Here is a 27,849-nt window from a genome sequence, read left to right on the forward strand (position 1 = left end):
TTTGGTGAGCTCTGATTACATCCATCAGATTATCTCACAAACTCATTTCAGAGGAGGAGAGAGGAAGACACCAAACAATTACAAACAAAAAACTGAAAAAGCCAGTTTATATCCACATAAACACTTGAAACTTTAAACCCTGCCTTTGTTAAAGACATTAATCTGTTACTGAAGATCCACTCCAGATCATTAACAAATATGGTACAAATCCAATGCCCTGAAGGGCATTAGCAGAATCCAAAAGCTGTGAATAAATTCATTAATATTTGCATGAAGTTTGGCTTTTCAAGCCACTCAGATACTTTTCTTGAAGCAAAAAAACAAAACAAAAAAAGGCCAGAACAAAAACTCCAACCAAATACCATAGCAGAGCAATAGTACAACCAAATTTTTCTACTTTTATATGACTATTTCTGTAAAATCAGATCAGAAGAAGAATTAACAGAAGTGTAGAAAATGAAATTTACATGTTACATGCTAAATATGAATTTCCAAGTGCACTGAGATTTTGTTTTAGCAACAACAAAATCTAAAATGACTGTAGGACGCATAGATTTATTTTGAGCAAATTTATAACAATATTTGAAGTGCAGCTTCATAGTCTATTTGCACTCAGCTGCCAATTCCACAGGCACTTTCCTACTTGCTTTGGATACCAAGCAGATCCCCTGGGATAAGCCCATAAATGCTATCCTAGCAGCATCTCAGAAGGACCCTTTCCACCCTTATCCCTTTGCCTGGCACCACAGATTATTCTGCTCTCTCCACTGGCATAACAGCAAGATTAACTGTGAAGTCTGTTTGAACATCTATTTGAAAATATAAAGGAGGGGAAAGAAAACAACTCCCTTATGGTTGGGTGCTATATACATGTAAGATGCAATGAAGAAACAGAAATAATATCACATTTAAAGAAATATAAATTTTTTTTTTCAGAATCAGTAATGGCATGTTGTGCTTTGAAAAGACAAATTATCCCAGGGCCAAAATAGATTCCAATATGACTGTGCACTAATGAGTTCATTTACATATGTCTTAGAAATTGCATGTATCACAACTTCAAGTAAAATTTAGTCCCAATAAATTTAACTAATAAAATTAGTTTTCTTTTCTCAAAATAAATAATTAGTATATTCTACCACCAGTAACTCATTCCTTGCACAAAGGAACAGTAAAATTTAGAGCAGCATTTTGAGTCTTATGTTTTTCAATCAAGTTATGATCAAAGTATTTCCTGCCAATCAAAAGAAAGGCTATTATCATCAGTTATTTGAGTCAAAGTTTGGAGAATTTTCATCTTTACTTCAGACCAAGAACTTCAATCACTGAAAAGACACACTTGGCTATTTAGTACTGTTCTCTAGGGGAAAAAGAAAAACTAAACCAGAAAAAACACACAATCCAGCACATTCAAAACAAGTCTGAGCATCACATCCTCTGAACTGCCAGAACTCAAGTTCAAGTCACAAGTTCTGACCTTCTCAGGTATGCAAAGTCTTATATCATGCTTATTATGTGAATACATTAAGTTGGGACAGGCTGCAAATCTGGGCAGAAGTGACCTCAAACCCCACAGTTGATGAGCAGTTTCTCTAACTACAACAAAAATATCTTATAAAACAAGTGTCGAATTGTCATAAAATCTTATGAGCCTGGTCTTAAAAATCTCATTTTCCTTGTTTTTCAACAAAAATCAAGTCTGGGACATTAAAGTATGACAGCAACCTGTGTGTCATCTTCAGTCATGCACAGCTCCCTCTATAGTCCCTGGAGGCAGCAGAGCCTGTGAGCTGTGCTAGAGATGCTCAAAGTCACACTCTGCAGCAGCTTCTCCCCCTCCTGAATGTGAAGGGAGCCAAGGACAATTAGTCAACTCTCCCAGGCTAAGCACTGTGCCTAGAAAGAGGCAGAAGTGTTAAGAGTCTTGATCAAAAGACATGACATGACAGATGAGAGTACCAAAACAGCCATATAGCAAGGTAAGAACAATGATAAGATAAATGTAATTACAGTCTTTACCAAGACCCTGTAAGCACACAAGTTTTTTGCCTTTCTCCTTTGAGCCAGGGTTACAGAGAGGGAGAAGCAGCACGGAATAGGAGATCCTCATTAAACAAACATTCTCAAACTACAGGATGTGCAGGGATATACCCAGCTCTGTTGAAAAAAAGAATCACAGCAAAAAAAAAAAATATCTACCTTAGTGCTAGCAAAGGTAAATTTATTTTATGTCCTTCCTCAAAAAAACTTAGAAAATGTCATTTTTTAGGCAGCTTATCATAAAGCTCATACAATTTCCCCTGCCACAATTAAATTATAGATTGGTTTACAAAAACAGTAAGTGTAGAACCATAAAAAGTTTACCATTTTGTATTTAATGAAATGCTGCAGTCTTGCAAAGATTTATGCATATACTCAACTTGATCCAGGTGAGGCATTCCACTGTGAGGGCTGTTATGTTAAAGCAGCAGCAGGTATAAACCAACATTAATTTGAAGCTCATAGTTGTTATAATAGCTAGAAAAGGTTTTCATTTGTGTTTAACATCACTTTTAGGCATGAAACACAATCTTATTAGCACAAAGTAACTCCCACGTTAAGCTACATGTGCTGCCAAAGCACAGGAACACCTTTTTTGTTCATTTTTACTTTCCAGTTTCTGTTGCTGATACACGGTTCTTATACTCCAGCTATAAGCATAAATAAGAATCAGATGCTTCTCATCCCTGCTTTTCATTATTTAGATCTAAATCCACATTTTTTTTGTCTTCAGCTCTCAGAGAACCACACCGAAGTATTTAAGTGCAATAGAAAAGTGGAAAGCAGGGCTATGGTGAAAAAAAAGGTTGAACACAGACATAGAGACACAAAAAGAAAAACCAACCTTTTGCTACAACTTCATTTTTCTCTTAAGTCAGCCAATAACATACTCTGTCTCCTATATTACACATTTCTGTACATTATGCTCAAAGCAAGTCAGGAAAAAAATCTTCTAAACATTTTTCCTGTTCATAAATTACTATCTTCAACAGCCATTTGATCAGGCACACCTTCAGCACTGTGGTCTGCCCCTAAGTTGAACTAGGCTGTTTTCCTTTTATTCTTATCAAGAAAAAAGGAAGTCAGTTTTCCTGCAAAATTTTCACTTATTAAGATGTCTTTATAATAGATTGTTTAATGCTTTTTAAATCCTTCATAAAATCATTTCAGAGTCACCAGACAGAACTACAACAAATTTGAGTATTAATAAAACAATTCTATTTATTACATGCAAGACTTTAGAAGGGCAGAATTCTTATGCTCTTGACATGCCACAGACTTGTTAGAAATAAGATTGAATGAAAAAAGGTAACTTTCAGAGTCAGCATTAATCCATGGTCTCTTTTGATGCTCACTCCCTTGGCAGCAGGTATTAGCCTTCCCAAGCCCAAGTGCTCAGAGGAACTACATTACTACTATTACTAAGTCTTATTTACCAACCAAAAGGCTTTAACATGAGGGAAAATATGGAAAGGCTGTGAAAACCCTGAGGGCTGTAGGAAACATGGGCAAAAAGAAAACTCCCACACCCTGCCTGGAACTGTCAGTCCATAAATCCGAGCAAACTGTGACTGAAGATATTTAACCTTCAACAATTACAAAGAAACACTAAATAAGTTAGCACAATCTACCAATAATAATAATGAACCCTTTAATTTCAAACTTTGACAAAACATTCAAACATACCTACACAAACCTGCAATAAATCCTCAACAGCATCTAATTGACCTGGGACACGATGTCCTATTTTTTGGGCAGAGACAACACCAACTCAATGTTCAAAATATTTGAAGGCAATATTAAGAGAAAATATTGACTAGAACAAACCTGACTCTGTCATTAGGTGATACACAACCAATGAATATTGTCCTAGCCACAAAAGTACACGTTACCTGATTATCTATTCCCTCGACAGTGGCACGTCTTTTTTTTTCTGACAATATCACACAAAATTTATTTCTATTCAGGAATAAATCAACAGAAGAGATTGGACTTCCATTCACAGAAAATCTGGGTGCTACTCTCAGCAAATTCTGTTCTCAGCACAGCCAGGTACACAGAACAATTTTTTACCTGACTGGACAACGTTTCTTTTACAGTGAAGTACATTAGCTAGATGCAAAGGCAAATGCAAATCATTAAGTCCCATTAAAAGCACCCATATGTACAAAAAGTGACAAATAAATGCTTCCAACAATGCAGTTTAAGACCAAGACTACAAATACTATGACGTTAAATACGCTGGTGAAACATATAACTTTATTCTTTGTTGTACAGTACAAATACAATTAGACAAATCTTGACATATGCCTTTGGCTGGCACTCTCCTTTCCTTTGCAACATGTTCTTGAAGTTTAAGAATTGTTTGGCTTGGAATTTAGTTTGTATTTATGTAAAGCCACTTTTCATTGAGGCTCTTTGCCTCGGGGGTGCAATCACTTTGTGTTCAAGGAATAGTCTGACAAACACAGAAAGCTTTTACCTGATATAAAATTAACATCCCTGTAACTGAACAATTCAGTCTGCTCTCCAAGACATCTGAGTGGCAGCAAGACTAAACATTCCCTGGTCAATCCACTTCTGACTGAAGTCATTTTCTGCACAACACTAAGAGAAGGGAACTTGAAGGAAACATGAAAAAGTAACCTATGAGATGCATTATTGAGAAATCTCAACTTTAACACCAGCCATATTACAGCTGTGCCTACTTAGAGTCCCCAAGTAATTATATGTAATGAAGGACTAATGTGTTGGATGAACATTAATTAAATCAAACTCTTTTTCCTGGTTGGCATGTTGCATTATTTATATTATATTGCACTTACAGACCACAGTGTCCTTATGGAAATTAAATACAAGTCAAGAGACAGATTTTTGCTGTCAGCACTAAGTAGACCACTACCTTCAGAACAGTCTTAGAAATTTTCTCATTGCTTGGAGAAAAAAAAAAAAAAAAAAAAAGAAAAACCTCAGTTGGTGAGCTACAAAAATATGCTGGCCTTGAAACAAAATCAAGGAATGTGAAAGGAAGGATAATGAGGAGGGAATACCAAAAAGCTCATTGAACATCTTATTTCTAAAAAATATATATATTTGAATGTATTAACTTAGATGTTAAAGATTTACTGCATTTAAACATGCAAAAAAATTAGTTTAAATTTAACACTCAGCTATGCATTACTGCAGTACCTTAGATGCAGCAATGCTCAAAGGAAAGATCCACAACTGCATGCCCTACATAGGTGTTGCATTACAGGTAATTAGCAATTATATGGAGACATTTATGTGGCATTTTAAAAAAAATGTTTATGCCCTAAAATACTTCATTAACAAAAAAAAAACCCAAACTTGAAAGAAATAGCTATTTTAAAATCAGGCATTTTGATGCATAAAGTCAAGTGCTGTTAATTAGGTGAGGAATTCCAGTCTTTTTCATTAAACAGAATTACATTTAGCTGGGATTTACTAGATTAAATCTAAAGTCAAAACCAAAGATCATTCCATTTTGAAAAGCTTCCTACACTTTTATAATAACATTAATACTTTCCCAATCAAAACAGATTTCAACTTTTCAAAGCATTTTGCAAGCATTATGCCAATTGTGCCAGAAACTACATTAAAACCAGTTGAAATGACCTGTCAGAGGATACATAAAGAGTCAACAGTGGGAGTGTGAAGAAGTTGCAGGTTTCTTAAGACCCAAACATCAACACTTGTACAACCAGATTTGCATACTTGGGTAAAGAACAAGGGAAAATGGAGCTATAAATCAAGAAAAATAAAGCCCTCTCTTCTACATCACTTTCTTTCCCACCCAGCCACCAAAACTATAGAGAAGGATTCTCACAGAAATAAAGTTTTATATTTGAAAACTAATAAGTTTCTCCAGCTGAATTTGTATGTTTCATTAATGAAAGTGAAAACACAACAGGAAACTAATTTTTATGGGTTTTTTTTAATTAAACATGGTGGCTATACAACTGAAATAATAGGAATGAACAGGTCACATGCCTGATGGACTTCTAAAGTTATTTGAAAAATTTCTTTTCTCCTCATTTTTCAAATTATGCTATATCTGTTAAACCAGATTAAGTGAAATTATAATGCTTCTATTAAAAACTCAGACCAAATAGGAACATTAGTTTTACTTGGTCCTTTGACATAAATTATGCACAAATTTGCATATTAAATAAACTTAATGCCAAGTCTATGCCTCTATTTACCTGGTTTAAATTTCTTTTAGATTAAATCCAGCTCAAACCCAACTCCATTCAGCTGGAATGTACAAAGGTAGAGTTAAAACTGATTTGGTCACTTCAACTCAATTTGGTGCATAGACAAAGCTTATGGTAACTTGATAACAAGCCAAACATTATTTGCAACCACAAATATTATTTTGGAACCACAGCCTAATGGATGAAGCATGAGATGACAAATCCATTTTTAAATAGAAACCAATTTTCATCACAGACCACTGAGTGACTCTGGGCAAGTTAATTAACCTCCCTGCAATCTGTGAAATTGGGATAATACTGGGCTTGCAGTGAGGCTTATTTCATTAATGCTTATGAAATGCTGAGAGATCTTTAGATGGATATACTGTAGAAAGAGAAACAAGCTCAGTATTTCAAACAGTACTTTGAAACATAATTCCTATTTGAAAACACACCTCATTGTCAAGTAAAATGTCACTTCATAAGTAGTACTCAAGTGACTTTAGCTGCACTGAGACTATACTCCACACCATACCAAAACTCACAAGAAAAATAACCAAAAAAAGGGCACAAATTACAAGCATTCTTTCAGCTACATACAGAATTATCACTATGCATTTACAGAATTCAGATTCTCATCACAAGCAGCCACAAACATTGCAATCAACTTTGAAGAATTACTCAGAGTCTGCCAGGGCACCAGAATCATTAACACAGAATCTACTTCTGACTGCAAAGCTGTAAACTTCATTTCCAACGTAGCTCCAGTGCAAATATTGAAGCATTCACTGTACTTTTTATTATTTCGCTCCCTGATTCTTATCTGCCTTCAAGAAAAGATTGCAACAGGAAGGAGTTCATTGCAAAACCTACAAGGTGAGAGATGAAACCAGGGTCGATGAGGTAACTGACCTCTCAAAGGGTTACCAGGGTTATTCAGAATCAAAGGGGAATTTGAGAAGATGCGGGACCAACTTTTTGAGAGTTCTGAGCACCAACATTCTTTCTTCCAGCTAGCATGGTTGGCAAATTCTTACCTGAGCACATGGCTCTCTTTAAGGGAAACAGGCTTTATGCCACAAAAAGTTCTTCAAAATAAAAAATTTAGAAGCAGTTCCAGGCTTCCCTGGAACCTGAACATCCATACATCATTGCTTTCAGAAAAGTTTGCTCTCTTTAATTAAAACACACTCTTTCACTTCTGTATTATGCTTTCATAATGCCTGAAAGGTTACAACATTCAGCTTAAAGTAGCAGCCTACGAAGTACAACCTATTTTGTTTGTGAAATTCTTGTACATGTTCTTCTTCCTAAAGAAAATTATGCTTCAGAGACAATAGTTCTATAGTAAGTATTTACATAACACACGTTGACTACACTGAGGACCACATTTTCCCCCAAGCAATGAAGCCAACAAGGAATTTCCATAACTTATATACTCAACAGAAACGATCTTTGCTGTCTGCACTCTGGAAGTACCAATTCACAGCCTTTCCCACACACTGAAAACACCAACACAATGCTGCTGTGGCACAAGCAAAGTACTTACCACTCTCTAGGGCTTGATGACTCCTTTCTTGGTGTACTGAAACAGTTTAGAGAAAACTAATTTTCTTAGTGATTAAGGAACTTTCTAAGTGATAAGGAACTTATTCTTACATAAGTCAAGAGTTACTGAATACCTAAATACAGCAGTGATTTATTATAAATGCATAATAATGATGTCTCAGCCAAAGACAATTGAACTGCAAAAATACATCATTAAGACTTGGGATTTTCTACCTCAACTCCCTTCTGCTGGAAAACTGTTTCAAGCAAATTAAATACTTGGCCTCTTCTTTTTCTTTTCCTCAGTACTAAAAAACAACAAACTTAAACTCTTATTTCAAAAGTCAAGTATTTTGGGGACTTTGACTCATAAAAAGGAAACTTCTTCAACTCAAAGGTGCTACCATTTAGTTGAAGATAATATGAGTAACATTGATAAGCAATCAGTAACAGATAGGAAATCCTGTGAACCACAGGTAGAGAGGAATTGTATACAATAAACTGAAGGGAATAAGGAATGCCTTGACAAGATTTAAAAGTAGAAAGAATTTTCAGAAAAAAGCACTGTTAAAGGAAAGTATCACCTTAGCTTGTTTCTTTGGGTATTTGTGTTGCAGCTTTAGAAAGTTATTTCAAGTTTCATCGAGTGTGTGGTGCTGAACTGTGACACTTTTTACACTTCTCCCTCAGCTCTATGTTACTGCCTCAACTGTCTCAAATCCAGAAAAAAGGCAAAATCCTTTGGGTTCAAACACACTTTTTCCCATGACATTTTACACAAGTTAAGATTACAATTAAGATATTAGGAGCAACTAACTACTCATTTTGATAACAATTAATGGAGGGCCAGTAAAAGTTAGGACAATTTGTTATCATGAAGCCAACTCAGGGGTATCATAGTAACTATTAAGTAAACCTAAAAGTAATCTCATTTTCCTCAAAACATATTCATATTAAAAACTTTAGATTCATAAATATAATAACTTCTTTCACTTTCACTGTACTCTACAATTTTCTTGTATACTAGACCATCACATAAACACCTGTCTATATAAAAATTAAGATTCAGAACTCCAAAACCTGTTAATACTAGTAAATGAAGCATATATTTAGCTACACAAAATATTCCTCTGCTGGAATTACCTTGCTGAAATAAGTGAAGACATAACAAAAAAAGGGAATTTTGATATTTCATATTTTTTTGAATGCCATTGCTGCACAGGCAATCACTGTCTCTTACATATAAATTAACATCCTACCATCTGTCAAGTGTTCAGATAATCACAGGGTTTAATGCACAATATGGTTATTAGAATGTGACCTGACAAAAAGAAAAAGAACACAACCTAATTTGGACTACAAAATCTACACTCTCACTGGCAAATGACAGTTTGACAAGCTATTATTCTGCATTTTGGCTTCTCCAGTAAAAGCAATTTTACGCATACGTAATTCTATTAGTCATACAGTCAACTGCCTGTGGAAGATTACTTCAAAATATAAAATTTGCTGGGTCATTCAGGATTTTGAACCTATGTAAATGTTAGCACCATGAATAGAAATTTAAAGATCTTTATATACACATAGTTAAGAAGAAAATACAAGACACTATGCAAATGCTATCATCAACTGTAACCACAGAGTTTCTTCAAGCAATCATGCAAAAAGTCATCAAGCCCATTAAATACTTACTTATCAACTGGCACTGGCTGTTCCAGAAGTAGAGTGTGCAGGACAGCTCTTTATCCAATCTGTTTCACATGCAAATGTGTCATCTGCTAATAAGCACCATCATTATTATCATGTATTACCTCCATATTCTCTTTATGGCTTATTCTACTCCCAATGCCTTGTTTTTGCCAAGGTAAACATTACCAACAGTTGTCTCTTCTAAAGACCACTAAAAAAAAAAATCCTATTACTAATACAAAACTACCAGACAAGCCTCGTGTGCCCATAGCTCCCACATTTTTCAGTAACTCAACTGCATTGCTAATGTTCCAATAAAATATATTGCCAAAGGAAATACTCTAATGATAACTTCAAAGGGTAAAATGCATGCTCAGGAAAGGTGAAACTATGCCTTCAGAAAAAACAAACAAACCAACCATTTTAAGAAAGTGAGACAAGAAAAACAAAGCACACACAGCAACAACAGAAGTTCAACACAGTTTTACTACCTGCAGAAATAAAGTTTCCATTTGGTAAATTTTGTTAATATCTGGCTACACTACTCAAGGACGTGCCTCAATAATAAAGCATCGTGATCTTGCTTTCTTGCCAGGAGGCAAGAAAAATCAGCTCTTGGTATATGCAAGGCCAGTCAGCATTGCAAAGGGTACCCCTACTTACAGCTACACAAAACAGGTCTTATCAGCCAGAGGTCTGCTATTCTGATTACCAATTTCTTCCAAAAAGGAAATAAGAAAAAAACCAGGAGAAACCACAAGGAAGGAACATTTAGATTACTTTGTTCACGTTCAGTTTTACACATAGTAAAATATTTTCCCTATTAAATGCCAGAAAATATCAGTTGTTTAAGTGAAACATCAAAAAGTACCGTTTTTCAAAGTACCTAAGCCAATTATGTGAGCTTGGTCCTTCTTTTGAAAGACCACAGAATATAATTACCACAAGTCACCAAATTCTCACTGTATAATAATGCACATAGTGGAATTTATAAGATATGCTCATCTGTATCATCCAAACCTGTAACTGCTTTGTGAAACCTGTTCTTCTGTACTGACAAGGCTCTAAGACTGTTTCTCTGGGGAAGTTATAAGATAGACAAAGGAGAGAACAACCATGACATAATCTACTCATTCTCTGGATGTCTGTAAGTTGAGGAAGGGCAGAGAAAAGCTCTACAAATATTTACCCAGGGAATAACTACAGAGTAACCACCAAGCAGTAAATTCAGTATCTCTTACTGTTCATTGAATTCATGAAATAAAAAAGTGTCCACCCTATTCAAAGGCAAGTGTCTCCCCAAATTGGAACATAAACACTTCAGTCAATTGGGTATATCTTTCTAACCCTTAAATTTAGGCACTTGGGACATTACACCTTCATAACAATAACTGATAATTCTAAGCAACTTCAGGCTTAAACTGGAAAGCAATGCACCTCAAAACCCAGACTATAAAAGTTAAAGAATTAGATAGAGTTGTACTTGCCCAGTCAAAGTTCTTAGTGCTGGACTCTTCAGGACAGACTTACACTGAGACAAGCACAGAAACCAGTCTGCTCTGCTGGCTACTAGTTGCTGCTTGTTTACTTGACTGAAAACAGATTTACACAACCACAGCTGCTACATCACACCTGAAATCACACCTTTAATGCTGCACCTGACACTTCCAACTGAATGTTGTTGGTCAGTCTCAAATAACCACACTGATGATTAACCTATGGAAAAGTTTGGTTTTAAAGATTCTGTGCATCACATTTAATATTCTTCTTTTTTTTTTTTTTTTTAATAAAAAAGAATAATTTCACAGGAGGTTGATCAAGCTTTTGTGGGTTTAGGTCAATTTGCAAGTTCTTTGGCCTATACTAGTCACCAGGGCATTTATATTGTGATGATTCACTCATCTCACCTGTCTTATATTGTCTTATGAGAATGAAATTGAATACATTAATATCTGAATAATTAAATAATATGAAACATAATGCACGTTTTTTCACTGAAACATTTTAAGTAATTTCTCACTAGGCCAAGGTCAAGAGAAGATGAAAATTATAGTCCAATTAGCCCAAAATATAGCAGCTGACTTAAAGTAGTTTAGCAGCAGAGTTAAAGTAGTATATTACAACTGCCAAAACAAGTGGCAATGAAAACACACTTTTGTGTACTGTGTAAGGAAAATACTGTGGGTGAGGGGAAAACAAAATAAACTTTAAAAAATACCTTTGATAATCAAAGGAGCTTCATACTTCTCTATCTCACAGATTATTCAGTGAATTACGTTTACTTCTCTATAATAATTTCATCCCTAACAAGATCAGAGAAAATGATTTATTCCACCCCCAGTCTTCCTACATTTGTACGTCATCCTAGGGGACACTGACTTTCTGAACACTGAATTGCTTTTGGCCATCTGATATTACATTACTGCAGTCTTCTGCAGAAGGAGCCAGAAAAGAAAAAAAAAGAGGGGAAAAATAATTACATTAATGCTGGGAATCAAAGTTTATTGACTTTCCCTTGAGCTATAATACCAAAAAGCTGATTACAGAAGTTGTCAACTTATTTAATGATACCACCAACTTCTCTCCGAACTCATCAAAATATCTTCTGAAAAATTTCTCAAAAGTTTTTCAAGTAGAGGAATACATTATTAACTCTACTTCATCTGACTGAAGATAAGTGTATTTTGCCTCTTTTTGCCTCTTTTTTTTTACTAAAACACTAAAAACATCATCATTGTAATTAAAAAAACTCCAGGATGCTCAGAATTGCCTTCTCAAGCAAACCAACATCTCATTTTCACATCCCAAGTACATTCTACTTATTCTAAAAAACCTAGGGAAAACCTTGACTAGAATATAGCTCTAATAAAAGTGAACATCTCATCCCTACCCATGGCAGCTTGCTCTGAGAACTGAAGCTCAAACATGGCACTCTGCAGTATGGACACTCTAGTGTACAGAGAATCCATAGGCCATTTATGGGGTTTGAAATTTTTCTTCACACTGTCCCCTCCCAAGAAAGAGGGCTGCCCATACCTGTATTTGTTCCAAAAGTTCTCTTGAAGACAGTTAATGCTTCTTCCTCCTTTGGAGAGCAGTTTTCTCTACCAAAACTTTTTCTCCTAGACCAAGAGTGCCAAGAGGAACGTCTTCCTTCCCTTACTTTTACAAAATGACTTTATTGTACAATATGCATAGGGAAATACTCAATTAGGCAGCTGATAATGAGAAAAAATGGCCAGAGCTGTCTTTTTTAGCTTTTTCATCAGGATCACCAGTGCAACAGAAGGTAGCACTCTAGCAAAAAAATTGTCCTTGTATCATTTACAATACAGCTTTTTCAAAACATAAAGTACAACACAACTGTTGTCAAGTTTTCTGAACACTAACAAAGCCAGGAAGTACTTAATTAATTCAACAAAGCTGTAGCTTATCACATTCTCTTTCAATACAACTGCAAGCACGCCATGCAGAGTTTACAGTAAACCTCTTCTGAACAACGTGCAATTAGATGACCCATAAAATATAGTGAACAAAATATATTTCAAAGGAAAGACAGAACTGCTTTAGAAGAAAATGCTCCTTCAGCAAGATCTCCCTTAGTCAATCTGTTTCTTTAATTCACATGAAGGAGAAAAATCAAGTTTGTTGGTTTTATTACCTGGTGATTGAACAAAGGTATTTATGCTCGAACACTCCTGCCAACACACGGTACACCTGCATGTCTGTAACAATTTAACATGGTTTAGTCACAGCAGGTAAAAGCCTTTCATGTTGTAGTGAATAGGCCCTTTGATACTCATCCACAGTCAAACGCTGCATAGGAGATCACTCTGCAACAGAAAACTGCTGCGAAAGTTTGGCTTGAACACAAGACTGACTGCTCAAGAACACTGTTCAAACAGGATATCATGACATGACAGATCAGAAGAAACAGCTTTCAATAAAAGGCAGACAGGGCATGCTGCTTACCTTGTGCAAGGTGATTTGTTCAGTAGCATTAGAAGGGACAACATCAGACAGAGCCAACAACCCACGCAACTGAATTTGTCAGTGCCTCCCATGACAAAAACAATCTCTTACATTTAGGCATCTGTCAGTCCAGGGAGGGGAAGTTGAGATATACCCAGGGAGCAATACTCAGTAAATAGGACCAAATTTCTGTACATTTTGGATGTACAATCTGGTTGGCTTGAATTAGCTTTTGCCAGGTAGGAAAAAAATGAAAAAAAACAGATCAGTTTCTAAGTTAGAAGAGGGGAAAAAAATGCATTCTACCACTCTCCAACTAAACTGGAATTCTGTATTCATCACTAAATTTTTATTCTTATAATCAGTCTTTAAACACATAAGAAATGGGCAAGTCCTTTTAAGGACCTTTCAGCATTGTCCAGGCTTGGAAGTCAGCAATGATTTTCCTGGAAGAAATTCAGTTTGCAAAACTACATAAACAGCGACAGCAACAGTGCTTAGTATTACTATAGCATTAACTAGAGGAATCTACTGAAACAAATGTTTATAATAAAGTATTGACTCAAATAGCATAAAACATAATAGGTTCAGATTACTGCTGTCTTATTCAACATCTCATTTTCACGATAACAAGAATAAGCAGGTTCACCTACCTGCAGGTTAACAGGTCTGCCTATTATTTTAAACTATACTTGTGAATTATGGTAAGGATTTATGTTCCTCATGCAGAATACAGAATGCTGACATTGGAAAAAAGCATCAACTGGCTACTGCAGCTTCTGTGTTCTAACCATTAGAACCAATACCTGAAAGGGCAAAAAGACTATAATATTTCATAACAGAAATGTGGCCAAAAGTCATCCTCACTTTGTGGCACTGAACCCAAGTCTGAGTTTCTCTACAGTGAAGCTGCTCCTGAACACTCAGCTCAGCTCACCTGAGACTGAGACAGCCACCAGACACCACCTGGCCACAGCCACCTGTATTCCAGGACAGCAGTAGGAACAAACAGGTTATTTTCCACCTTCCTTGCTCGCATCATTTCTTTGAGAATATTGGCAGAGATTCCAAGAAATTCTTCGAATAATTTGAAAATGAAGAATAGATTGAGATACAAAATTGTGGTGTGAAGTTAAAGATGTGTTTCAGTAGCTCTCCTTCAGAAGTACTATCGATAAAACAATAAATACATGCCAGTTTGGGATCTGCTTTTGCTCACAAGACAACTGAATAGCTTCAAACTTTAGTTTTGTACTAACCCTGATTACACTAAATCTTCTTGGTGACTTCAGTTCTCTGCAACTGCCTTTGACTGCCTTTAAATAAGCAATTCCCTAAAACCACATTTCAGTCTTACTGCTCTCACACAGAAGTGTGGGTTCCCTTTTTAGTAGTTAAAAGTGTACAGTGTAGTCTTGGACATGTAGGTTCCATTCATGGACAATTTAAAGCATTAAAAAAAAAAAATCCTTCCAATTTCTTCGAGTACTTGATTAAATGCAAACCCTTCCAGTGCAATATATATGCCGTATGCTGTACAAAGACAATGCTGTCTGCAGTGTCAAATAACAGACATTTACACAGACCAAGTTTTTTCATTACTGATATTCTTCTAAAAAAAGCTGGCCAAAAGCTTTAATTGAATGATTAAAGTTTAATCTCTCACCAACCATGATTAAGTAGAGTCCCTATAACTGTAATTGAGCACCTTTTTGCCATTATTGCCCAGCAGCTACAGCTTCAAGAGCCACAGTATAGAGAGAATTCTGTTGCACATTACACTTTAACCAAGAGCATCAAGCAGAACATCGAGCATAATGCATTTTTCATGTTTAGCCCAGTGAACAAGCCTTTTTTCCAAGACTGAGAAGTTAGCCTTTAACAAGAGCAACCCAAGGCAAAAGGATTACAAGAAACATATCAGCATTTCCAACAGGCTTTAAAGCAATCTAATTAGGTAGCCACATACTATGTTTTGTGAGAAAACCAGCAAGCTAATAACTGGATTGTCATCAGAAACAAAATGCTAACAGTGAAATACTATCTTTTCCTCCACCATCTGCATACTATGAAATCCTGTCAGTATCTCATTGGGCTGATAGACTGTCAACTAAATAGTTTAAGAAATATCTGCCCTATTTTAGGCTTAGAACTACAATGAGAGGCATTCAGGTTTAAGCACCACCTTCCAAAAGAAAAGGATTCAACACCGGTTGGATGCAGAATTTAAACTTTACAATGAAATGAAATTTTGCAAAACATTTATGATGAAATAAAATAAGATTCATTGATACAATACAAGATGTTGAACATCCTCACTTAAAACTTGAGGAACATATTATCACAAAATTTGTGTTTGTAGATTTGCTAAGTCAGTTACAGGTAGCAGTTTATAACACCACTAAATCAGTTTCAGGAAAGTGAACTTAACACATTACCCACAATTTACACCCCATGAATGTTAATTACTTTGTTTTGAACCGTACCCACTACTACTTCTCTTTCACTTCTTTTCTCAACCATTCATCTTACTGACATCCACAAAGCAAAAACACTACAAATAGACAAATGTTCAATTAATGTAATGATTTAAATTACTGTACTGTGCTCTAAAAAAAAATAATACTCTTCAGGATTTTTTCCCTTCTTCCAGCTTTCAAAGAACACTGTTTACAGTGTGAAAACCTACTTTCCCCTCAAGCACTCTATTTTAGAAGTGTTTTGTTCTTGTCTAAGTTATTTAAAACTATGTACTATCAATTCAGAGCAAAGCTCTCACTGATGCCCTTTCTAATACTGCTATAGTTACCATATACAGCCCAAATGCAGCACTGCTTTGTTTCATCTGCTAAGTGATGTGTCAGTGTTTGAACAATTTATTCTTAAAGCAAGAGCTTCAGAGAAACAGCTGCTTAATAGTAAAAAAAAAGTTTAAAAAGCTTAAAAATAAAAACTATTTAAATACAGTATATTATTATAATTCAATACAGAAAAAAGTTCCTTTACTGTCTCTTTTCTGAGAAAATATATCAGAGACAACAGAAAACACAGGGTTGATATCAATTCAAACTATGAAAGACAGTCCTTGATTATCAGCATCACATCTAGTCCTTACTTTATTCCCCTGGTCTTAGTAAAAGAATAAAGATTTTTCTCCCCTTCCCAGGAAATAGATTAGGTAGGCATGACATTTTCCTGCTTCACCGTCGCATGCGGTAATAAGCTTTCCTTTTGTAGCATTTATGAATTCAAACAGTGCTGGGGTTAAGCCGGAGCAAAGCAATTTGGCATGCTTGCATCTGCTTTTATCAGGGAAAGGAAAAGCAATCCATGAGGTCTGGACTGACCTTAAAGCACAAGTATTTATTTGGAGATTCTAAGGGCTTACCAATTGTATTTGGTAAGAAGGAACTTAAATTCGATCACGCTCCCGCCCAATGTCACCTTAATTCAGGCAATCACCTTTCAGTTCTTCTGCAGGGCCAATAACGTAATTGGTATTCTGGTACTACGAATATTCTCTTTAAAAAGGACACAGTAACTACACACTTCCATTCTACCATGCTTCTTTCTACAGGACATAGCAGGTTTCCAAAGTTAGGTGTTTCCAAATTCAGATAACTTACTCAAAAAAATTAAATCTCAGCAACTCAACACTCCTGTTTTATTTCAAGGCAACATTGCTCCAGCTCTTTCAAGAAATCTGAGCAACTTTCAGTGTTTCCAACTCTCATGTTCACAATAAATTAAAAGAAATGCATTAGAAACAATTAGTGGGGAAACATTTATTGCCTCTCAATGACAAAGATACTTGATCAAATTTAGATCCACTGCAATGCAAGCAGTAAAAAAATGTGAATACATAGTCTGCTGCTTTGCAAATGGAACTTTTCCATCTTTCCACCTAATAAATAGTACTGTTATTGCCAGATTGTGATGTGCCAGTGATTAAGGTTTTATTATTCTTTTTTTTTTATTTTATTCACTCTTCCTCCATCTGGAAAATCTGAGACTATTTTAAAACTGACAGTACATAAAATTAATTCTCAATGACATGATAAGCAAGTCCCATATTTCATACATTCTAAGTACACCAGCATCCTATATTCAAATACAGAATGTATTTGATGTGGCACTTAGGGACATGGTTTAGTGGCAGTGCTTGGCTAATGGTGGGACTCAATGATCTTAAAGGTCTTTCCAACCTAAATGATTCTAAATATACATTCCACATTATAAAAATGACCAACAAGAGAGAGAACTGTTGTAATTCTTAACTCCTCTGCTGATTACATTAACTGAACAGAGAATTACAGAAGGAAAGACCATTCATTCCTTTCTTCTCTAAGTTTCATTCAGATCTCCTGTTTTCTCTGTCTGGAGCCAGAACAATATCAGCTCAAACACAAACATGCCCAGAGAATCAGGAATTCAAGCCACATGTTCTCACAAAAAGATAAATTGATTCAGTTCACCAGGGCTGCTCAGGGCTCAAAAGCAAAGCAATCAGGCTCTCAACGAGCCACAGAGATCACCACGTGCAATTCAGTTAGAGCCAAGGACAAGGTTCTGCAGTCCAGACTGGCTTCACTGCCATTTTCTGCTCACCCAGCCCCTGTGCTTAACATCCCACTAACACACAAAGGGCACTAAACTGCCTCTTCAGTCTGAACAAAAGCTGCACGATTCTCTTAATTTGACATCAAACCCAGACCAGTAGCCGATGCTAAGGGGCAAATCATAGCAGCTTGAGTTGAACTCAGAGCTGAAGAGGTGAGACAGCAGCTTCAGGATGGAGCTGGCTCGTATTCACCAGTGTTGAGTTTCTATCTACATGACTAGAGCATCTAAGAAATGTGCTCATAATAGGGCAGAATTAGTCACCACTTCCTCTCCAGAGAATTTTCCTCTTGCCAGGATCTCTCCAAGGAAAAGCAAGTCTGACAATTAATGTAGGTATCAGCACCTGACAGCAGCTGTGCAGATGTGCCACCTAAAGGAGGCAGGTACTGCAGGAGATCGAACAGCCGGTTTCCAAATTAAGAACAGGAGAAAGATCTGGGTGTGTGCATGTGTGAGTATGAAATGGAAGCCAAATCTATCTAAATTAAAGATAATCATAAGGAGGCTATTTGGTTCAAGGTCACCTATGCAAGGCAACATCCCAGTTACCACGATGACTTCAGATAAAAAGAATATTAGACAGGTACAAACAGCTGTAAACCTACAGAGTGCTGCTGCCACATACAGACCTCCACTTTCTAGCTTCTCTTAAATGTTTTCCTTTGAAAATACTTTTATTTATTAGAAATATTTGCTTGCTCCAATCTCTTTTTTCTTAAATGTTTTTTTACTTATTAACAGGTCAGCTGCCTATATATATTAAAAATTAATGTACCATGTCATAAAAGGCAAACATGATCAGGAAAAAAAAAGCAAACTCACACCACAGCATAGCATACATTTGCTTCTTCTGGGCTATACAAATCTCGTGTTTAAATGGTCTTTAAACAGTTGATCACAGTGATTTACAATTTATAACAACACAAAATCATATCAATTTAAATTTTACTGCATAATGTGACTATCTTGAATTTCTACATCTTTCTTTTATGTTGCAGGCTGCTTTAATTATCCCAGTTCAGCATTCTGAATATGACAACAGAAAAAGGTGAAGATGAAGTGAAAAACGAAAAGATGAAGTTGCTGAAACAAATATAAGTTTATGGGATACCTGAATCTCAGCAAAATAGCTTACTGATGAAAATGGGTCTTTTTCAGGCTGCCTGATGTAATATCCAGTCTCTTTTTAGCAAAAAAAACCACCCTAGTTCTACTTTAGCTATTAATCAAAGAACAATTTTGTTATACGTTTATGAGAAAGTACAGAATGCTGAATTATCTTAAAAGACTAAAGTTATTGTGATATTATACACACACATAACTATTATGCTCTGCTACCTAAATTTTAGGTATTTATCCACTCAATACACAGTGAAAATCCACAGTTGTGCAGCCTTATCTATCTTAATTTCCTGCTTTCCAACGAAATCCTTGATGCACACTACTACAGAAGCAAGCCTCATGCAAATTCAGAAGAATCATAAAAAAGTCACTTTCAATTTTCTTGTTTTTCCCACCTGGCATTATTAATCAAGGGAGCAGACGCAGGACCAGTGCATTTATTTTTAAATACACTGGCATTAATCTTTGCAAACATACCTACACCAGCACAACTTAACCACTGTGAACGAAGCAGAAGTCAGCACTTATTCTCTAAGATTTGGAGACATATCAACATATCAGCATATCAACTTCCAGCATATCAACTTTCTTTACATTTTCCCTCTATCACTCACCCTTTTGTCTGATAGTGAAGCCAGGTGGCTAAAGAAGTTGTCCTGTCAGCTTTATCTTCAATCTCTGCAAGCAGATCTGTGAATGTAACACGAAGGGTGTAAGGCAATGCTTATCACTGCAATGTAAGAAATACACTTACCTTTGGAGTATCATCTTTCTGTAATTTGAGACTACAAAGGGATAATAAATACATGTTTGGCCTATACATTAATAATCATGTTTATTTGGAAGAGCTACTACTGTATGGAAAAAGTCTGTACAAATAGATGTTGCTTCCCTCTACTACTTTAATGACCCCATTGTTTGGTCACTAACACTGAGCTCATCCAGCAGTCTTGTACATACACAGGGGAGCCAAGGCTGAAGCAATTTTGGCAAATGCCAATTTGCCACAGAAGTTAAAAGGGACTGCCCCGCATGTCAGCGAGACAGCATAGACAAACGATCAACTTGTACAACCCCAAGTTTAATCTGAAGATGATTACCAAACATGTAGAACTAACTACCAAAGGAAGTGGGCACAGAATTACCTCTCAGTCTCTTCAAATGAAGAGAAGCTTTCCAGCAGATCCACTTCAGCTGAGCGTTAGCAGCCTCCATCGAGGCAAATAAGAGAATTTACATTCCCCATGCAGGAGTTCAAAGGAAGAACTTCAGTGATCTGATCTGTACAACTATTAGTCTCTACTTTGTAACCCTTGGTACAATATTTATCTAAGTTTAGCACAAAAAGAAACACAAATTTCTGCAAAATCAAAATTGTTTGAGTCTTTCCTTCAGTTTTCCTGGAAAAAATGATGGAGAATTACTTCTTGTCTGCGCCTTGTCACTGCTGCCAAAAAACCTCCCATTTCTACTCTCTCCCCTCCTTTAATTTCAGAATTGCACCTCATTTATAATGATTCTTCAAATTATTTAGACTAGCAAGAGCTGGCTACATAAGGAGTAAGATAACCATTCCAACAAAAACAGGTCAAGTCAAGGAACAAAGCTGCAGATCTTTTAGCTAGGAACTTCAGAGTTAGGAAATAGCACCACAGATTTCAGGTGCTTTTGTCTTCAGCACTGCTGAAAATAGAGAGATTTTAAGTGTGCCTATATATACATTATCTATGCATGTTTTTATCAGCATGCATTTGGGTTATTCCCTCAGAAATCCTTCACTCTTGTCCACAGAAAATCTAATTCAGGTTTTAGAGTTCTTACTGGGAAAAGAAAAACAATATACAAAATATATTTTAGCCTTTATATGTTACAGGTTTTGTGACAGAAGCAGCAGCTTTCTGCTGTTTAAAATGTTCCTGTTCACTTACATTTTACTTCTGAGCTTGTTTTGGATATTCTTCATCTGTGACATTGCCAATGATTTATTCTGGTCAGAAATCATAGGATTTATTTCTGTTGAGCAAACCAGTGAGCTTTCTCAATGAATTATCATCAACTTCTTTCTTTTTTTTTTTACTATTTTTTTAAGGAGGCCAAGAACTACTGGTTTTCCCAGCTAACTGCACTCTGGAAAGTTCATTGCACACTCATTCTGGTTCTGTGTCACGTTCTCAATGATTATTTAGTGTGTTCGTGCTGTCTATAATGACCAGATGAACAGAATTCAGCTGAACATCTTTATCTAATTTTTCAAACCTAGAACATTACGTCCCATTTTATTTTCATGAGACTTATTTCAAACTTTTGCAAAGCAGGTCTTAGGTACAAACCTGATGTTTTTCTTTGTTTTTTCCTTTCCATAGCTCTCTAAGCCACCCCCAGAGCTCATCAGATAGAATGAAATCAGTCGTTGTTGAGCTTTACAACAGTCATATTGATTGGTATCTCCCAAAGGCACACTGTCATCATTTTACCACTGATGGGGTTATGGGCAGACACACACTTTGACATTCCCCTTAGATGTGATAAATGCAATTCTCATTCTCTCAGATCTTGTGCAATTCACCACAAATCCATTGATCACAAAACTACCCTTTCTATTCCACTGAAGCTGAGAAATCCAAAGATATAAATATCTTCCTAATTCATATATACACTATACATTCCATAGTCCTATTTTTCATTAGATTAGGGTGATTCAGCTCATCATTTCCATGATGAAAATTCCAACTGGTGTGTTCCTTTTGAATAATGTTGTACAGCATCACTCTGAATAAAACATTATTAACAGGTTTCTCCCCAGCTATAATCTATCTCATTTTTGAATAACAGAAGGCATTCCTGACATGTGTCACATGTGAATCATTTTATTTGTGGACTGCCACAATCATTATTATTATAACAAACAGAAACCACTTGGTAGTTGTTACTGGCTGAAGTTTTATTTGGAAATTTTACTCTAGTAAAAACATTTTTCAAACTAGACATAACAGGCTAGAAAAATTTCTTCCTATGCTTAACATAGGAAAAAAAACTAATCACCATTTACTAAGCATTATGGTTTGTGCACCTTTTGCCAATATTCTCAAAACAAGTAAAAATTGGTCATTGCAACAATAAAGCAGCCAAGTCAGCCACAAATGAACTTCAAAGAGCAACCGCACAAACTCAGTGCCCTAACATTGCTCCTATCACAGAACTACAAAGAGTGCAGAGATTATGGCAAGATTTGGCCTAAGGCACAAAATTCTAGATGCACTATTTTGGGAAAATGTAATAAAATCTCGATAAAGGTTTGAACACTTCAAATGCTAAGTAAGTGCTCATGATGAAAAAAGAGATGCCTGTCACTGCCCTACCGAATTATAAAACTGTTCTTAGTTATGGGTCTTAAATATACAATTAAAAGTTTCCATCTCTCATTTCAGATAAGGAAATTGCAATTCTTCTTTGGAAATTAACTTTCCATCTAGTCCCTGTACATGTTTTTTTTAATTATTATTTTTGAACCACATGCCATTTAATTATTAAATGTGCATTTGCATCTCTGGAAATAGTTTTTTCAATTCTCTCTTCTTCTACCATTTCATTTCATGTGAATGTGGTAAGAGCAGGTTGCTGACTATGCTGATAGGCAGGGAGCAGGGAGAAGTCCTCGCTCCACATTTCATTCAGATAACAGAAACCTGCAAGCTGCTCAGTGTGACAGATGAGCTCTGTGAGCTAAAACAACTTGTTCCGCCTGTCAGGCTGCAAGAGCCCACAGCAGCAAGATACAATTGTGATGACACTGCCATCTCCAAACTGGGTCAAACATACGGTCACTTTAAAACAGAATGTCACCCCTTCTTTCTACTTGAGGAATTTGATTCAGTGACACTAAAAGCTGTTAGATACCATTAGCTTTATATCCAAGTTCAAAATGAAACTGTTTCTTTGACAGTATTTGAAGGATCCTCTTTGCCATTAAAGTTCGTAGGAATCACAAACTGTCAAATAATGTCACTATTGCCCAGAGCGAGCGGGTGCTTTATGAGCACAACGCTCTCCATGTTGCACCAGGGGAGGGGGGCCTTTGGAGTTATAGCACCATTATGGCCTTTGTGAATTAAATGCATTAAAATCACCACAGACTTCTAAAGAAAATTGTACAGATATAAAATGTTTTCTTTAATTGAAGGAATAAAAATAAAAGATGCCTGAACTCATGCTTACACCTATTATTTTGATTTTTAGATCACCATCTCATATAAAAATTAACTTTTTATTTTTCGTGAAATAAAAGAATAATTAAATGAATGTTAGTAAAACTGTAAAGATAAATGAAAAGTAATATTTAATAAATTGTTGAAATTATTTCCCTCACTCTTGGAAGATTCAGTCATGCCATACTGTGATGCTGGAATACCCCGTGCTATATTGCAAGCATGTACTGTTCAAAGATTAAATAACTGTGGTATACAGGTCACACCACATGCTGGTTCTAGATAAGATTTGGAAAAGCAGATAATGAGATGAAGATAGTTCTGGTCATACTCCGATACTTGATGATCAAAATCTTATATGTATTAAATGCTGTGTAAAGCCATTTTTTTAACAGAATTACACTATGTATATGTTTCAGCACGGACACATTTAGTCCAAAAGTACTAGAAATGTAGAAGGAAACAGTAAAGGTCTGAGACATCCAAAAGTAATTTCCTTCTCAATATTTACCAATTTGTGTTGACAGTCTGAATCAACCTCAAATCATGGACTCAGGCCAAGTAAAAATTCCCAGCCTGTTAGACTCCACAGTTTAATTTAGGTATTTCAATACAGCATAATGAAGACATTTTATTTATTTCAGGTTTTGATATATCTATTTTTCTGGTTTATGTTACATACTTGCCTTTCTAGTTCAACACAAAAATTTTCAGGAAAAATATTTTCAAGAAAAACTTCTCATGGAGCCATACTGTTAAGATGATTCATATTTTTGTGCCGTTAAAAACTTATATAATTCTTAAAAATATTTGTTGTTTACTTGCTTTGATTTCTAAATGTCTTTGATCTCATTCATTAATATTCATTAGACTTCTGATGTTGGACTAATGAGAATCTTACACATTTATGAGAAGTTATTTAAACAATGCTATCAATTTTTTTTCTGACTTATTTTTTTCATCAGCACTGACAATACTTTAATTCTTTGTATTCTTCATTTTTTTTCTGCAAACTTCCTGAAGACATGGTACATATTCTCCAAAAGAAAAGGGAACTCAACAAATGCATAACTAATTCAGCCAATTTTGAGCATGGAACCCTAAACAGACAACAAGAGAAACACATGATATATGTGGACAGAATGAATAATGCTCAAAGGAAGAATCTAGCCACAACTTTTCAGCCTCAGGAGTTTACAGGCACAAAAGCAGCAGTGCTGTCACGAGAAGACAAGAGCAGCCACTGATATTTGCCATCCCAGGTGCACACACAACTGCAGGAACAGCAAGGCACTTCTGTGCTTTGTATTTCAGAAAACAACAGCTGTCCTCAGATTGAGTTTCCATTGTTTGCAGTCCATATCCACAGAAAACTGAAAGGAAGAGTCACAGAAAGCTCCCAGAATCACCCGCATTGCACACACAGCATAAATGAGAAGCACCCAAGGGAACCGAAGCCTCCCACCACAACATGGCAGCAAACAGATTCAATACAATATATCAAAATTAATACATATATATATATATTCAGATTAAGCTACACCAGTTTGAAACCATCCATTAGAGAATTCCATCTAAGAAGTAACTCCTACATTGCAAGAGAAATAGCCATTATAAGCTTCCTAATGACAATATAATAAAATAAACATGCAAACGCAGCAAAGTACATGATTATGCAGTGCCCACAATAGCTCAGTCACACCATACACCAAATTTCCATACACAGAAAGCCACTGCTCTGGTCTCAGTACTAAATAATAACAAAAAAATTCAAGGACAAAGCATACCTAATTCTAGGATTCCAAATTTATCTCCCAGGATGCTTGGTACCTAATACCTCGGAATCTACTATCAAACTTTTCAAAATAATTTATTTTGTATAAAAAAAGATCTCCACTGGTACAGATGTTTTATTACGTGTAAGTATATGAAAATGAATGTGATTCTATATCACAACACAGCTCTGGAAGAAAATAATAAAGTAATTTTAGAAGATCTAAGTAGCATCCAAGGTATTTATATAAGCCAGGATCCTGATTATGTGCAACACCAGCCCTTACATATCACTCCCAAAGTTAAGTATTATTAATCTTCCTCTAAAGAACAATATTTCCACCACTTCTCCCTTTCTGTTCTTCTCTATTCCCCTGCATTCAGATCCTGATACTCAGTCAGTACCCTCAAGCTCTCTTCTCAGAGACGTGCCATCACAGCACCCATCACACTGGGATGTTATCCCACCTAAGCAAGTCTTCTAAAAACCAGCCATGCATCAGAATTACTGTGACATGAAAAGTGTTAATATCACAATACTAGAAGGCAATTTTTCCCCTGACACCTGAGAAAGTGAAAAACAAGTTAACATATTATTTAACAAAAATTTTTCCAAGTAAGTCAAGTATACACAATGCTTGGGGTTTGGGGGTTTTTTGTTATAAAATGTATTCTAATTCAAATATCCTAAAATTCCCACCTCAGAAAAGAAAATGTCAGAATGCTCTTGACATGAAAATCTGATTTGGTTAAACAGCTCAAGACTTTTCAACTGAATGTAGACTTTGAAAAATATACTCATTTTTTAGAGAAAATCATTATTATTGTTTCGAAAATTTCTTCATTCCTACAAGTATCATTTTTTTTTTTGTGTGTGTGTGTCAAACAACCCCAAATATTTCAACCATTCTAGAGACAGAACTGGAATGCAAGGGGGTTTATATAACAGTCTTTTTTAGGACAAAAATTAGGCTCTTGCAATGCAGTTCCTTTTGTATTTAATAGAAGCCCAATTCCTTACTAATTGTCACTGTTTCTGTGACCAAAAACTGCAATTAGTTACACTTCACAACACACACATGAATTCTTTCGTGGTTATATTATTCAGCCTGAACATTAATAGCAGGACTCTGATAAATTCTACAGGAATTGCATCACAATGCTTATTTTATTAAACCATTTGTGGCAAGAGACAGTTAAAGGCTGTGTATCCTTTAAATATATTATTCTAGTTGAAAAAACGGTCTATCAGATGAATTAAAGAAAGCAAAAACCAAGTAAGACTACTATTTAATTTGTACAAACAGTACTTAATTTTTAAGATCACATAAAATACTAAAAAAATAAAATGCATTACTAATACTGTCTTATTTTCAGACTTCATAGTTACAAACAAGTTTCACAAGAAAAATAAAACTGACAGCAGAACAAAACCAACAAAGGAAAACAATTTTCATCAGTTCAAATGAAACTAACCAGGGCTACCAGCAGTAAAAACCCAACTTATTTTAAATTCCAAAATGAATCTCCTCTCCTGACCTTTATAAAGCTCAAGATGCATACGTACACAGAATAAACAAAATAATTTGAAAGCAAATTCACTGAGTGTGCCTGACCTTTGAAACAGCACAGATAATTTTAATCAGATTTGCACAATGTTAGTCTGTCTCAGGTTGCTTGTAGTAACACAAAGATGACAAAACTACTTAAGGAAAGAAAAAGACAACATTTTACCAAAATAAAACCATCTTTAAATATTTTTTTTAAATATCCCTAAGAAAAGATCTTTTCTTTTCAGAAAAGATTCCTCTGAAGTTCTACTCTGTCGATACCAGGCTAAGGTGCATAACTCAGCTCTAGACAGAAAAGCCCTTTCTGCCAGTTTGCAAGTTCCTGTCTCAGTTAAGATGAAGACTTGACGTCAAAAGAGGAAAAGAAGCTAATTTACATAAATATTTAAAAAATCGGGGTTTGTAGGAGTGGCCTGTAGTTGCCTCCTTGACCACCTAGCATGCAGTGGCTGCTTAAAGCTTCCCAGTTCCATTGACTATCTTATATTTTTCAGAGTTAATGACTAAAAAAATATCAAGATCTGCAGCATAAACCTGACAAGCAGTGCTGACTAGTAAAAAGCTCAAGTTACAAAGAGCAGAAGTTCTCAGAAATATACGAAAATGAGCCTTAGCTGAACTAGCTGGCAGCATCTTCCTTTGTGGAAGGACAGATGTTACACCAGGAGTTAAACCTTATACTTTATAGAAGCCCCAAAGCAGGTCACTGCAAGTGCTTCTATTACTTGTGCCTGATGAAATGAGAATTATTAGCATGGGGAGCCAAAAGTCCTGTTTAGGTTCACAATGTTCAACCTCCATCAAATTAGAACTTGCCAACAGCAACAAGAGGATTCTGCCCAAGTTGGAAGAGACAGCATGAGAGCAAAATGCAACTAAGCAAAGACACTTTAAAAGCTGAAGTTTGGCTTTGGTACTTTTGAGAAAAACCAACAGTGAGCAGGACAGAGATCTTCATTAATTATTTGCCCAGCTGGGGGATGCAATATGACAACATAGCTTTGTCAAATAATGCACTTTATCTAACACCACCAGTCCAAATTACTCCTGGCCTAGTTGCTTTTAAAGCTTCCCTTCTTAGCATTTACAAAG

At 35.7% G+C, this 27,849-nt stretch overlaps 1 protein-coding gene across 6 annotated transcripts in view; it reads right to left on the reverse strand.

Annotated features, from left to right (window-relative positions):
• FHIT (fragile histidine triad diadenosine triphosphatase) overlaps positions 1–27,849 on the reverse strand; it is a 516,963-nt gene that overhangs the window by 481,861 nt on the left and 7,253 nt on the right. For 4 of the 6 annotated variants that reach the window (XM_084214240.1, XM_084214235.1, XM_084214238.1 and 1 more), the window contains exon 2: positions 19,823–19,898. The gene's annotated coding sequence lies outside the window, so the exon portion shown is untranslated. Of the gene's footprint in view, positions 1–9,494; positions 9,578–19,822; positions 19,899–27,849 lie in introns of those variants that run through there. The other 2 variants (XM_084214239.1, XM_084214237.1) reach the window with 2 other exon arrangements.

This window comes from Fringilla coelebs (assembly GCF_963513975.1).
Source record: "Fringilla coelebs genome assembly, chromosome: 13".
NCBI classification, from domain to species: Eukaryota; Metazoa; Chordata; class Aves; order Passeriformes; family Fringillidae; genus Fringilla; species Fringilla coelebs.